Source organism: Zalophus californianus, chromosome 7 (genome assembly GCF_009762305.2).
Source record: "Zalophus californianus isolate mZalCal1 chromosome 7, mZalCal1.pri.v2, whole genome shotgun sequence".
In the NCBI taxonomy this organism is placed as follows: Eukaryota; Metazoa; Chordata; class Mammalia; order Carnivora; family Otariidae; genus Zalophus; species Zalophus californianus.
Window position 1 is genome coordinate 21962679 of NC_045601.1, and position 14248 is coordinate 21976926.

At 40.3% G+C, this 14248-nt stretch overlaps 1 protein-coding gene and 1 pseudogene across 7 annotated transcripts in view; both read left to right on the plus strand.

The window, feature by feature from the left end:
* PLAGL1 (PLAG1 like zinc finger 1) overlaps positions 1–14248 on the plus strand; it is a 109358-nt gene that overhangs the window by 41975 nt on the left and 53135 nt on the right. The window contains exon 1 of one of the 7 annotated variants that reach the window (XM_027601432.2): positions 6265–6335. The exons of the other annotated variants lie outside the window; for them this stretch is intronic. The gene's annotated coding sequence lies outside the window, so the exon portion shown is untranslated. Of the gene's footprint in view, positions 1–6264; positions 6336–14248 lie in introns of those variants that run through there. 7 annotated transcript variants of the gene reach the window in all.
* LOC113926481 lies at positions 5198–6061 on the plus strand (annotated as a pseudogene).

A 14248-nucleotide genomic window follows, 5' to 3' on the forward strand; every position in this document is an offset into this window, starting at 1 on the left:
TGTGCACATTGGTTTCCTTTTGTTCACAGGATATTCATCCAAGTTGCAAGTGTAAGTAGTTTTTTGTTTGCTTTATAGCAAGGGGTGGCAAACTATGACCTGTGGGCCAATGCTAGCCCACAACGTCTTTTAGTATATAATATAAAACCTTATTGGACATAAACATGTCCAGTAGGGTTGAGTAGTTAAAACAGAGACTGTGTAACCTACAAAGCCTAAGCTGTTTACTATTTGGCCCTTTATAGGGCCAAAGAAAAAGTTTGGTGACCCTCTTCTATAGTATTGTATTATGTGGGTGGACCACAATTCATTTGTCCATTCTCTTGTTGATTTTAGTTGTTTTCTGGTTTTGGTCATTATTAATACAGTTTCTGCTAATGTTCTTGAAATTGCCATTGGCAAACATATACTCCTGTTTTACGGATATATACCAAGGAGCTAAACTGATGGTCTTAGGGTAAGTTGATTGCGTTCCTGTGAATATTAATAATGTCGAATGTCTTTTTATATCTTTTTTGACCATTCAGATTTCTTTTGTGAAGTGCTGTTCAAATCTTTTGCCTACTTTTTTAGCAGGTTATCTTCTGTTAATGATTTTAGTTCCTTGTATATTCTGGATAGGAAATCTTTATCAGGTACATGTTTGCAGATAATTTTCTACCTATCTAAAGTTTGCATATTTATTCTCCTAATGTTGCCTTTGGATGAGCAGACTTACTCTCGTGAAGTCTAATTTATCAGTGTTATGGGTGGGGGTGGAGAGTGCTTTTTTTCACTCTGCCCACAGATTTTCTTGCCACCCTCATTTTTGCCTACCCTGAAGGTCCTAAATACATTTGCGTATGATTTCCTCCAGAAACTATAGTTTAGTCCTCACATTTGGGTGTTTGATTTATCTCTAGTTGATTTTTGTATGTGGTATGAGATGGGTGGTGTCAAGATTTTCCATATGGACATTGAGCTGCTCCACACATTTATTGAAAAGCCCTTTCTTTTTCCATTGAATTGCAGTGGTCCCTTTATTGAAAATGAATGATCATACAGTTGGATCTGTTTCTGGACTCCATTCTGTTCCACTTAGACTACTTATCAATTCTTCTATCAATATCATCGTTCATTGTAGTTTATAGTAAGTCTTGACATATGGTAGTGTTAACCCTTCAATTTTTCTATTTTTAAGGATTGTTTTGGCTATTTAAGTGCTATCCATTTCCATGTAAATTTTGGAATCAGCTTGTCAACATCTATTTAAAAAGTCTACCAGACTTTTTACTGGGATTGCATTGCCTTTACAGAACACTATTAGGAGAATGGAGATCTTAAGAGAGTCTTCCAGTTTATGAACATGGTATATCTCTTCATCGTATAAGTTCTTCAATTACTCTCACCATTGTTTCCTTTTTTAGTATAGGGGACTTCTGCATTATTAAATGTATTTCTAGGCATTTGAGTTTTTGATGCTATTGTAAATGGTACCTTTTTTTCCAGTTTTGTTTCCAACCATCTTGCTAGTATATAGAAGTACAATTGACTTTTGTATATTGAGCTTGTATTCTGTGATTCCACTAAGTTCATTTTTTAGTTCTGGTAGTTTGGAGATTTTCAAAATGCACAATATCATCTGAAAAAGTTTAACTTTGCCTTTCTTATCTCTATTCCTTTTTTCTTTTTCCTGCCTTATTGCACTGGTTGGGAACACCAGAACAGTATTTAACAGAAGCATTAAAATAGACATCTTTGCTTTCTCCCGATCTTAAAAGAGGATACCTCAGTATTTCACTATTAAGAATGATGTTTATTGTATTTTTTTATAGATGCCTTTTACCAGATTGAGGAGACTTTCTTCTATTCCTGGCTTATTGACATTTGTTTTCACAAATGGATATTGAATTTTTTAAAAATTTTAATTATAAAATGATTTTAGAATTACCAAAGATTTGTAAAGATAGTATAGAGTGTTGCTATATACCCTTCACCCAGCTTCCTCTAATGTTAACATCTAACATAACCACACTACATTAATAAAGGTAAGAAACCTTGGCACAATACTATTAACTAAATGACAGACTTCATTCAGATTTCCCCAGTTTTTCCACTAGTGTCCTTTTTCTATTCCATAATCTAATCCATAGTCCATATTGCGTTTAGTTGTCATGGCTTTCTAGTCTACTCCAATCTGTGGAAATGTTTGTCTTTTAGACATGGCCACTTTTTTGTACAGTGTCCCTCATTTTGGGTTTGTCCGATGTATTCTCACAATTAGACTGAGGTTATGGACTTCGGGAGATGAATACCATGGGAATGTTGTGCTCTTTCCATTGCATCATATCTGGGGGCACAGGATATCCCCACCAACATGTTAACCGTAATCATGTAGTTTAGATGGTGTCTGCCCAGTTTCTCCATTGTAACACAGTACTACTTTTTCCTTGTACTCTATTTTGTTAGAAGTCCACACTCAAAGGGAGGAAAGGGAAAAGGTATCAAATCAAATAATTTGATTTATGTTTTATGAGTTTATGTTAAAACTACCATGAGTAATTAATAAATGTTCTGAGGGAGATGTTTTGAGGTTGTACAAATGTCCTGTTTCTCAAAGTTTAGCCCACTAATTTTAACATACAACTGATCTTGCCTGCAACAGTTATTATTGTGGTATTCTAATGGTGATTTTCCATTTCCTTCATTCTTTCTACATTTACTAACTGGAATTCTGACTCTGGAGCCAGACTGCCTGGGTTCAATTCCTAATTCTGCCTCTTCCTTGACCCTACAATGTAAACTTGGACAATTCTCTATCTTTGGATTTTCTCATCTATAAAAGGCAGATAACAAGTGTCTACCATAGAAGGTTGTTGAGAGGATTAAATGAGCTAATACATAGAAAGGGGTAAGCATTGTGCTTAGCCCCTGGGAAGCATTCATTTTTTTCTTTATTTCTTAATGTAGTAGGTTATTCTCATTTTAATTATTTTAATAGTTATATAAATTATTATGTACTCTTGAGTGAACCTTACATATATTCATATGATATGAATTTAACTTCCTGATTTTTTTTCATGTAATATCATGAGACATACAATGGTGTTTTTTTGTTTTTGGGTTTTTTTGCTATAGCAAAAAACATACTGACAGATTCCTAAAAAAAAAAAAAAAATTACACAGAGCTTAGCAACTGAAGTGGCAATATTCTCAACTTTCTAGAGTGATTTGTATCTGAGTCTTTTGGTAGAGAGAGCTCCTGCAAATGAATCTTTTAAAATATTGAATTTGAGCAAATCCAAAACTTGGCATGTATTGTAAAAAAAAAAAAAAAAAAGTCAATAGGAAGGAAAAAATGAATTTAGCTTTTCTGCATGTTCCACCATGAACATTGTATTATCGTAGAGGTTTCAGTATTTGGAATATTTAAAAGGATTCAGTTGCCAGCAGTATATACCGAGTGCTTTTGAGGTGCCTGGCAATATGTTTTGCTGCTTTTGGATACCTCTTTGCTCTTGAGGAGCTTATGTGAGCCGGTCGGTCATTTTAAAAAGTTGAAGGCAGGCCCGCTTGAATAATCAGGGAGACTCCGTGTCTGTTCATTTTTTTTAAAAGTTGATAAAATTGAACTCTAATATTTTTCCTGGTTTTTTCTTTTTTCATTCCTCTCAGCACGTTGGGTTAGGCCCTTATTATCCTGTATTTCCCTGTATTGAGATTTTCCTTCCCTCCTTTTGTGTAGAGTGATCACTGGAGTCAGTTCCTGAGAAGAACCCCTTGGTGATATCCCAGGACTTGAGAAAACAGGTCCTTGACTTCTTGGTCCTGACTGGTCCTTTTCTATCTAGTGCCAGCTTGTTCTACTAGCCTTGTAGTCTTGCTGCTTAGAATTAGTCCAGTGGCATAGTTAGTCTTAACTAATCTGAACCTGAAGTCACTGCACTGTTTTGGGGGCTAAACTTTAATTCATGCCGTTTCCTCTGCCTTAAGTGGATTTTCCAAAACTTTTCCAGGCTCTGTTCAGAGGATACTCACTCCATAATCCTCCTAGCTGGATAGGAACCCTATAATTTGTAATCTATAGCCCTTGTTAAATTCTTACCTTTCATCACCAATCTTTATATCTAAATGTCATTTCCAGTTGGTCAGGTTCTTAGAGATAGGGTTCCAGTACCTACCATGATACTTTGCATACAAAGAGCTATTGCTAAATAGCTACCGCTCTTAAATACCTACTATAATTGTGCTACAGTTTTGCAAAGTAAGTATTATTGTCTCTGCTTTAAATTGTGAAGAAACTCAGTATCAAAGAGATTAAGAAACTTGCCCAATACTGTATAGTTAGTAAGTGGCAAAACTGGTTCGTCTGATTCAAAAGCTCTTGCTATTTCTTTTATGCCATACTGTCTTGGCACTAAAAATAAATAGTTAAAATTATTAAATAGGTGTATTTATGGTAAAACACACCACTAAAATTGCTTCACATACATTGCCAGTATGCTATGTGGAGTCTTAACTTGAGTAACAAGCTTAACTGCTGTGGACTAACTGATGTACTCCTACTTTTTTTCAGATTTGCCATACTAATGGATAAGGTTTGAATAGTCTAATTTTGACTTACCTTGGGGTCAGTGAAACAGACATAAGCAGAGTTTGCTTGGTCTTTGTTTTGTTTTTAAATAGATAATTTTGCTTTTACCTAATAACCTTTACTAAACAACTGATAAGGTAAAAATAGTCTGCGTATCTTTTATGAAGTACTTTTTCTACTGAGGTATAAAATACATGAGGAAAAAACATATAAAATGTGCCAATCTTAAATATATAGCTTGATGAATTTTTATATATGTACACCTGTATGGCCACTAGATCAAGAAAGACAATTACATCCATCCAGAAAGAGAAAATTTTCATGCACCTCCCAGCTAGTATCTCCCCTAGAGTCCCCACAGATTAGTTTTGTCTATTGTTGGACTTTAAGGGTAGCCAAATAATATGTATTCCTTTGTCTGACTTCTTTCCTTCAGCATAGTTTTTTGAAATTCATCCATATTAATGCATGTGTATATATTTTTTCTCCTTTTTTCTGTAGTAATCCATTATATCAGCATACCACAGTTTATCCCCTCTGTTAACAGATGTTTGGGTTCTTTCTAATTTGGGCTATTACAAATAAAGCTGCTATGGGCGAATGGCTGGCGCAGGTCAGGTGGGCATGGCATTCCAACAGGCGTGGCAGCTGGTGGCCTGTGCCCTGGCGAGGGGCTCGGCCCCCGGCCCCCATGCTCTTCTTGGCAGTGGCGTTGGGGAAGCCCTGTGTGGGTGGGGACACAGAGCTGCACCCGCTCAGGGCGGCAGCGTGGATGGGGGCCATGTGCCACGGGCTAGGCATCTGTGACCCCAACTGGGACAGGCAAGACCCACGGTCCCTGGTCAACCTACAGAAGAGGAACCTGGACTCTGGAGAGAGGAACTGGCCTGCAGGCTGGACCCCTACTAAGCCAGGGCCAGGCGATGCATCTTTCTCATCAGACACTCCCAGAACCACTTCGATGCCTCCCTGGAGAATGACCTACTCTGAAGCTCTTGGGTCATGAACAGGCTGAACTAACTGGGCTCTGACTTGCAAGCTTGGGGTGGAAGTTTAATAAAATAGTCCAGTGGCACAGTTAGTCTTAACTAATCTGAACCTGATTAGTTAATTGTCCATTCCTCCATGAGCTGTGCAATAGAAACCACTGATATCAGCAGCAAACACCTGCCAGGCATCTGCAAGGTCAGCACAGACCTGCTAAGGGAAGGCACCCTCATCGAGCCTGACCCACCCGTGCCCCACTAGAAGCCAGAGGCTGTGTTTATGAGGGAGCCTGGATCGAGGCCGCCGTCTGGAACTATATCCACTGGGCAGATGCCAAGCGGCAGGAGGGCAGTTGGGAGATCTTCATCTGCCATGCCAGCGTCATCTGCTACATCATGTGCAGGGTGCGGCAGTTCCGTCCAGAAGGCTGGCTCTGCCTCTCTCTCAACAATGGCCGCATCACACCCCTGCTGGTCTGGCCTGATGGCTGAGTGGTGCTAAGGACCCTCGGGGACATGGGGTTCATGTCTCTGGACAAGATCTCCCAGCCCCAGGGCTGCCTGAAGGACCCGCTCTCCTCAGCCCCCAGCCCGGCTCCTGTGGGTGTCGCTAAAGACACAGCTCCTTCCCTGTCTTCCCTCCACAGGCTGTGCTGTGGTTACATTGCATTTCTCCGGGAGGAGAGTGAAAAAGGACGAATATCCGAAGTATCTAAAATGTGGCCTTTCAGTCTGTACTTCCTGCCCAGGATGGAAAAGGGAATTGTTCTGAGCAGGTCAGCCTGATTTCTCTCTTGTGGTTTTCTGCCTTATGTACGAGGAGGAGGCCTCACTGATGCCATCTGCAGGGACCACGGCCAGTCCACATGAGGGCCTTAGGTTGTGACCACAGTTGGCCATGTGAGCCCCTCAAGGCTCGTCAGCAAAGCCCATCAGTCAGGAGCGGCTCCAAGGAGCAGGGGCCGCCAGCGCTTCTATTCAGAACCTACTACTTGTCGTATATACTTTTCATTTCTTAAAACCCTTTTTTATCACTTAAATATTTAAGATTCTCCTCAACTGGGTTCTTGCTTTGATAACCAGGGTCTCAGTCCAGAGTCCTGTACCTCTGAGGCTGTTGGATCTGAGCTCACCCAGGTCATTGGCCTTTCCCGGCTCCCAGCAGCACCTTGGCAGGTGAGGGAGGTGACTGGGCCATGAGAGTGCCACGGGCCATCCTGTTTCAATAAAATACTCCACAGCTCCATCTTTGTCTCTCTGTTAATCCTTCCTGCTTACAGGTTGAACTGTTTGGACATGACATGACATGTCCATTCTAAATATTCTGTTAAGAGAAACTACAATTTCTATGAAGTGGTGAACATTTTCTTCAATCAGTGCAACTAATTGGGATATTTGATCCATTTCTCTTGGAAATAACTTTGATCCATGTCTCTTGGAAATAACTTTGGAAATAACTTTTTCCAAAATAAAATTTTACTTAAATAAAAAGAAACCACAAAACCCAAAGGTCCTATGAATAGTCATACACAGATCTTTTAGTGACATTTGCAGTATTTTACTTGTATATCAGACTAGAATTTTAAAGTCCCGGGGTAGCCATGTATTGGTCTTAGTAAATTCTGCCCAGGGAATGAGTAAGAGTACCCTCCCAGCAGCAGTGGGAGATGTAGTTGACATTTTCACCAGCACTTGATCTTATTATTCTTTTTCATTTTAAGCCGTCTGGTGGATGTGAGCTGGTAGCTCATAGTTTTCTTTTCCATTCCTTCATTGTTAATGTTGAGCACCCTTTCATATGTGTTATGCAGTACTTATTCAAGTCTTTTGCATATTTTTTTGGGTTGTTTGTCATCTTACTGATTTGTAGGAATTCTTTATATTTTAAATTAGAGTCCTTTGTTGGATGTGTGTATTGCAAATAGCTTCTCAGCCTGTGACTTTTTTGATTTCACTTTTTTTCAAAAGATTTTTATTTGAGAGAGAGTGAGAGAGAGAGCACAAGAGGGGGTAGGGTCAGAGGGAGAAGCGGACTCCCAGCTGAGCAGGAAGCCCGACTCGGGACTCAATCCCAGGACTCTGGGATCACAACCCGAGCCGAAGGCAGTCGCACAACCAACTGAGCCACCCAGGTGCCCTTGTTTTCACTTTTAATGTTGTCTTTTGATAAACACAGTTTCCTAAATCCAGTTCATCAATTTTTTGAATACCATATTTTGTGTCCTGTTTAAGAAATCTTTGCCCATTCCACAATCATGAAGAGCTTCATTTTCATTTCACAGGTCTGTGTTCCATTCTAGGATTTATCACAATACTTTTTTGTATGACGTGAAGTAAGAATTTAGGTTACTTTTTTTTTTTTCCACTGTAGGAATCCAGTTGCTCTAGAATCATTTTTTTTTTTTTTTGAAAAGAATTTCCTTTCTGTCTTTGAGTTGCAGTGGTGAAAATCTGGTTTCCATCCATGTGGGTCTGTTTCTAAACTTCTTTTCCTGGCTTATAGACAGCCACCTTCTTGCTGTCTCTGTCCTCTCCTCTGTGCATGTGTGGGGAGAGAATAGTCTCTGATGTCTCTTCCTCTTCTTGTAAGGACACAAGTCCCACCCTTATCTCATTCAATCTTAGTTACCTCTTCTTTAAAGGTCCTGTCACCAAATATAATCATGTTGGAGGTTAGGGCTTCAGCGTAAGAATTTTGGAGGGATACCGTTTGATCTATGATACTCTGCTCCCTAGCCCCCTAAGTTCATGTCCTCCTTGCATGCAAAATACATTCATTCCATCCCAATAGCTCCAAGAGTCTTCACCCATTCTGGCATCGACTCGTAAGTCTACAGTCCAAAGCCTTATCTAAATATCATCTGGGGTGCCTGGCTGGTTCAGTCAGTAGAGCATGTGACTCTTGATCTCAGGGTCATGAGTTTGAGCCCCACATTGGGTGTGGAGCCTAAAAATATCATCTAAATCAGGTATGGATGAGACTTGAGGTAAGATTCATCTTGAAGCACAATTCCTGTCCCACAGTGAACCTGTGAAGCCGAACAGACGAGGGGATTCCAAAATACAGTGGTGGAACAGAGTAGGATAGAAGAAAGGGATTGGTGGGTCCCAAACAAGGCCAACATCTAGCAAGGCAAACTCCATTGATTTTAAAGCTCAAGAATGATCCTCTTTGGCTTCACAATCTGCCCTCTGGCCCCATTAGCCCTAGGCAATGGCCCCACCCCTGAGGCACTGGGTGGGGACAGCCTGACCCACTGAAACCAAGGATGGAGCCCCACCCTCTTAAACCAAGGAGGAAACAGCCTTGCCCTTTGGGGCTGTAGTGGGAGTGGAAGTGAGGATGTCTGAATTGCCCTGGGGTCATTCTTTCCTTTTCATGAGGAATAAAGCATCTTTGCAGCCAAATAATTCTATGTCTAGTCCTATTCAATCTCAGAAGTTCAAAGCCTTCCTTTATTTCATCCTGACTGTTCTGTTTGGTCCAAACGGTTAGAGTCTCTGCTGGTATAATCCCATTTCTGTTCCTAGCTTCTGCTGATTTGGCTGAATAGTAACTCCAGGGGTAATCTCCTCATGGAGTCATTGTCCAGCCACACCCTTGGTGTTTTCTCCAGGACATGCTCTCTCATTTTTTTGCAATATGGATAGACTGAGGATTTTTCCAAATCTTCAAGTTCTCTCTCTCTTTTTCTTAATGATTCTTTCAATTTATCTCTCTCTTCTTGCATTCTATTCAAGCGAGAAGGAGAAGGCCTTATAAGGAGAAGCCAGGCTACACCCTCAACAATTTGATTAGAAATCTCTTCACCTAAACATCCACTTGCAAGCTTAACATTTCATCATTTGCAAGCTCTTCCACTAAACTCGACAACACAATTCAGCCAAATTCTTTGCCACTTTATAAGAAGGATCATCTTTTCTCTCTTTCCAAGAGCATGTTCTTCATTTACATCTGAGTTCTCACCACAGTCCCCTTTAACGTATTTCTTCAAGGCTGTCTTGGCTTTTTCTAGAATGCACCTCAAAACCCTTCCAGCTTCTACTTTGTTCCAAAGCTACTTCCACATTGTTATGTAGCATTCCAATTCAGTGTACCAAATCTGTATTATTCTGTCTAGACTGCCATAACAGAACTACCACAGATTGGGTAGCTTAAACAACAGAAATTTATTTTCTCACAATTCTGAAAACTAGAAGTCCAAGGCCAAGTGCCAGCAAATTCAGTTTCTGAGGAGGCCTCTCTTCCTGGCTTGCAGATGGCCGCCTTCTTGCTGTGTCTTCACATGGCCTTCCCTCTCTGCATGTGTGTGTGCACACACCTCACTTATATATACGTAACATATAATGGTAAAACGAGGCAGTTAAATGTAGTAAAACTATCCTTTCCAGAAAAGGGGAATGTAGGAGACACACTGGAGTCACTGGTCCATAGCAGTTCTGAAATCCCTCATGACAGATATTGGGACACGTTGGTGGAACAAAATGTTTTTTGATTGGGGCTTGATTCTACCTTCTTGTTTATTGTTTTCAGAGGCTCTGGTTCTGAAATCAATCCCTCTGGGGAGTTCTTCCTTTTATTTTCCTTAGTTCCTTATGAAATGGAGAGTAGAAAATTTGCTCCACTTGGAACTGAGCAGCCCTTTCTTCCCACTGCTTCCATATAGGAGGAGCCAAAGGGTCATTTTTAGACTTCAGCTGATAGACTGGTTCTCTTTGGCAGTACAATTCCTCCAAAATCTAGAAGGTTTGATTTTTTTTTTTTAAGATTTTATTTATTTTACAGAGACAGCAAGAGAGGGAACACAAGCACGGGGAGAGGGAGAAGCAGGCTTCCCGCTGAGCAAGGAGCCCAATGTGGGGCTCGATCCCAGGACCCTGGGACCATGACCTGAGCCACCCAGGCACCCTTGGAGGATTTAATTTCTGTTTGTTTCTGATTAATTCTCTGTGCTGGTGAGCACATTTCTTTTTATTTTTTTTTCCTTTGTTTTGAGACTTGGTTCTCCGGTCTGCTGCATTGATTTGCTTTCTTACCTGTATAGTTATTTCTAGACCAAAAGAAAGTTATTTGGGGACTGATTGGCTTCTATTGGAAAATTGTACCCTTAATCTGATCTTTTAACTCATCTTATCCAAAAAAAAAAAAAGATTTAATAGCTATGTTATCTATCCTTGCCCTGAAGCAATTTAATTTTTTTTTTAAAGATTTTATTTATTTGAGAGAGAGAGAATGAGAGAGAGCACGAGAGGGAAGAGGGTCAGAGGGAGAGGCAGACCCCCTGCTGAGCAGGGAGCCCGATGCGGGACTCGATCCTGGGACTCCAGGATCATGACCTGAGCCGAAGGCAGTCGCTTAACCAACTGAGCCATCCAGGCGCCCGCAATTTAATTTTTTAATAAAAGGGTTTTCCTGGGTCTATGACCCTCATTTAATGTCTCTATTAGTATGGGAGTTGAGAAGTTTAATTCAGGTAACATTGCAAATCGGAAATGTCTGGAATCTCTGTGTTCCTCTTCACTTCTTATTGAAAACTGGATAGTTCTTCAATCATCCCTTTCTTGAATACCTTCCCAAATACAACCAAAAATATCCAATGTACACTTCAAATGTTTTGTTTTCTTACCTCTTCTAGAGCTGCAAGTTTATTAGGTAGGTGATCTGCCTTCTAAGGTACCAGAAACAAATGATTTATCAAATTTTTTGTCACAATATAAAATACCTATCCTAGCCCTTAGCTCTGTTTCCTCACTGCTTCCTGACCACTAAATATATTTTTAGTTTTTGCTAGAGAAGTATCCTACTTCTGGTACCAATTTCTGTGTAGTCAGGATGGGCTAAAGTTATGCTGTGCTGACAAGCCATCCCCAAACCCCAGTGGCTTTAGTGAAAGAACAGTTTATTTTTTCTCACACTAATCATCCATTGTGGATTTCTGGGAAACTGCCCCACACACTCAGTCTCAGGCCTATGGATGCACTCCATCTTGAATACTTTCTGTAATACTTGACCTTGATTGCCATGGAAGGGAAAGAAAATGTTAAATGGTCTTGTACCAGTAATTATTTATTAGCAGCCTTGAACTAGTCTATAGTTAGTCACATGGCTGCCTAGCTGTAAGGAGGTAGAGAAGTTAAAGCAGAAATATGAACAGAAGGAATTGTATCATATATCTGAATAGCTAAAAGTTATAAGTTAAGCTAATAGAGTAAATATTTTACAGTTAATTTATCATTCTTGGACAAATTTATCTTATATGACCTGGAAAGCTATATTTGGAGGAATTTTTGGAGTCTTGAGGTTTCTGCATCTCTAGAATATGGCAGCGTAGGAAGGCTGGCCCATCTTCCCTTCTCTTCATGTTCCAGGCCTAATTCTGCACCACAGAGGGCACACATTTAAGTTGTGTCCACACCCTTGCAAATAGCTACCCCTTGGCTACCTCTTGGACCTAGAGCTGCATATACAGTGGCAAATCTGTCTTCATAAACCTAGGTCTGGGAAAGAGGGCTGCACAGTCCCTACTAGCAGGCTTAAAGTTCTTTAGAGAAGGAACCCTATGGTTCCAGGAATCTGTGACATGGTCTAGGAGGGGAGTCTGGGCATGGGTGGGTAGTCCCCTTAGACCCTTGACTTTCTTACTCTAGAGGGAAGGATTTGCTATGAACCCCTCATATCCAGGTTTAAGAGCAATACTGAGCAAGTGTAATGTCTGTGTGCTTAAAAAAATATGGTATGGGTGAGCACACAAATCTGTATCATCCCTCATGCTTACTAATTTAGCTTCCTAGGTAGAGCTGGGGAGGGAAAATGCTCTAGTCACCAAAGTTCAGTGTCATGTCTTAACAACTATAATTATCATTACAAAGTCCCATTATGATATATAAATCAGTTTCTTAGGTTTGCTCATAGCAAATTTGCATCAGCTCTACATTTTCTGATCTTATAGAAGTATTGGGATTGTGTTAACACTTCTGAGTGATGTTCTTACCTTGTTACCATGTAAAAGGAACAACTGAGAAGCTGTGAGACCTAACCATCAAGGCAAGGCAGCCTGGGTTGTAGAATCCAGGTGATCAGGTCAAATGCTGGCTCTGATACTTCAAATGTCTGATATTGGGAAAGTTTTCTGTTTCAGAGTTTTCTTATTTGTACAAAGGGAATAAAACCATCTATATTGAATTAAATAAAATAATATACACTAAGTGGTCTACAGAAAATATTCATAGCTCAAGCAAAATTCTTTCTCAATGAAAAATGAAAAACAATGAGTTATTTTGGGGAGTAAGTCTGAGGTTTAATGCAGGGAAGATGACCTAAGGGAAGAAAGAGGCAGGGTCCCTGGAAGATGAAGTTCTTAGTCTAATATCCTGAAAAGAAAGCTTTGGGGCAGCCTGGACTCTTGCTTATCTCTAAGGGAAGGTATGTCTTTACTATCTCAACCTAGTAATCTCTCTTGAGCTTCAGTGCCCTGATTTTTAAAATGAGGATAATAAGAATTGCTTTGATGACCTTGATAAGGATCTTTTGATAGAGTGGTGGAGATAAGAGCCAGGGGAATGGGTTGGAAAGTGAATAGGTGAGGAAATGGGGATTATCTACATTTTCAATCTTTTTCAGAAGTTTGAGAAAGGTAGTCTGGGAATATAGTGGGAGCTGGAGGGCAGTGCAGGGTTAATGAAGGTTTTGTTTGTTAAAGATTGGGAAATAACAGATCATGGTTGCATGTAGGGAAAAAGTATTTCTAGTAGAAAGGGAAAACATGCTAATGTAGAGGAGACTTTGAATGGAGAGGTGGGATTGGTTGGTGCTAGGAAAGGAATTTCATAGGGTTAGCATTGAAGAGATGAAATGCTGTATCCAATAGCTATTTTAATTTTTTTCCCCCCCTCAGTGGAGTATAACGTGGGGATGTTCACAGAGACATAGGTATATGTACAAGTGTTGGGAGTGAGGACACCAACTGGAAGATCAGGGAGAAAGCAGGAAATAATAGGAGTGGGGAAGTGTTCCAGAGTTGTGGGCAGGCTTTAGAATTCAACTGAGTTGGAATTGATGGAGTTAAGAGTGAAGTCACTCTCCTTGGCTGTGAGACTCCCGTCTCTGAACCCTCCATCTCCATTTCTTACTGCAGTAGCTTTTCCACTCTGCTTTTGTGCATGTCTAATATCCCCGAGGCATTCTCCAGTCACACAGATGCCTGCCTGGGCTGTCCAAATTATCTGCAAGATACCATTTTTATTTGTCTAGCTCTCTGATTACAGAATTGCATAGGTTTTTAGTAGTCTATCCCTATTTTTTCCCTTAGGTGTGAAATTTTGTAGAGACAGAGGTTTTTCAGAGATGACTGTATTGTCTTCATCTCCGTATAAGGTCGTTGCAATTGACTGAATATGTCCCCGTAAATACATATGTTGAAATCTTAACCGCCCAATGTGATGATATTTGAAGGTAGGGCCTTTGGGAGGTAAGTAGATCATGAGGGTGGAACCTTCATGAATGAAATCAGTGCCCTTGTGAAAAGAGTTAGCCCGGTCTTTTTCCACCATGTGAGGCGTTGGCAGTCTAAAACCTTGAGGAGAATTTTCCCCAGAACCCATCCATACTGGCACCATGATCTTGGACTTCCAGCCTCCAGAACTGGGAGAAATAAATGTTTATCATTTAAGCCATCAAGCTTATGGTACT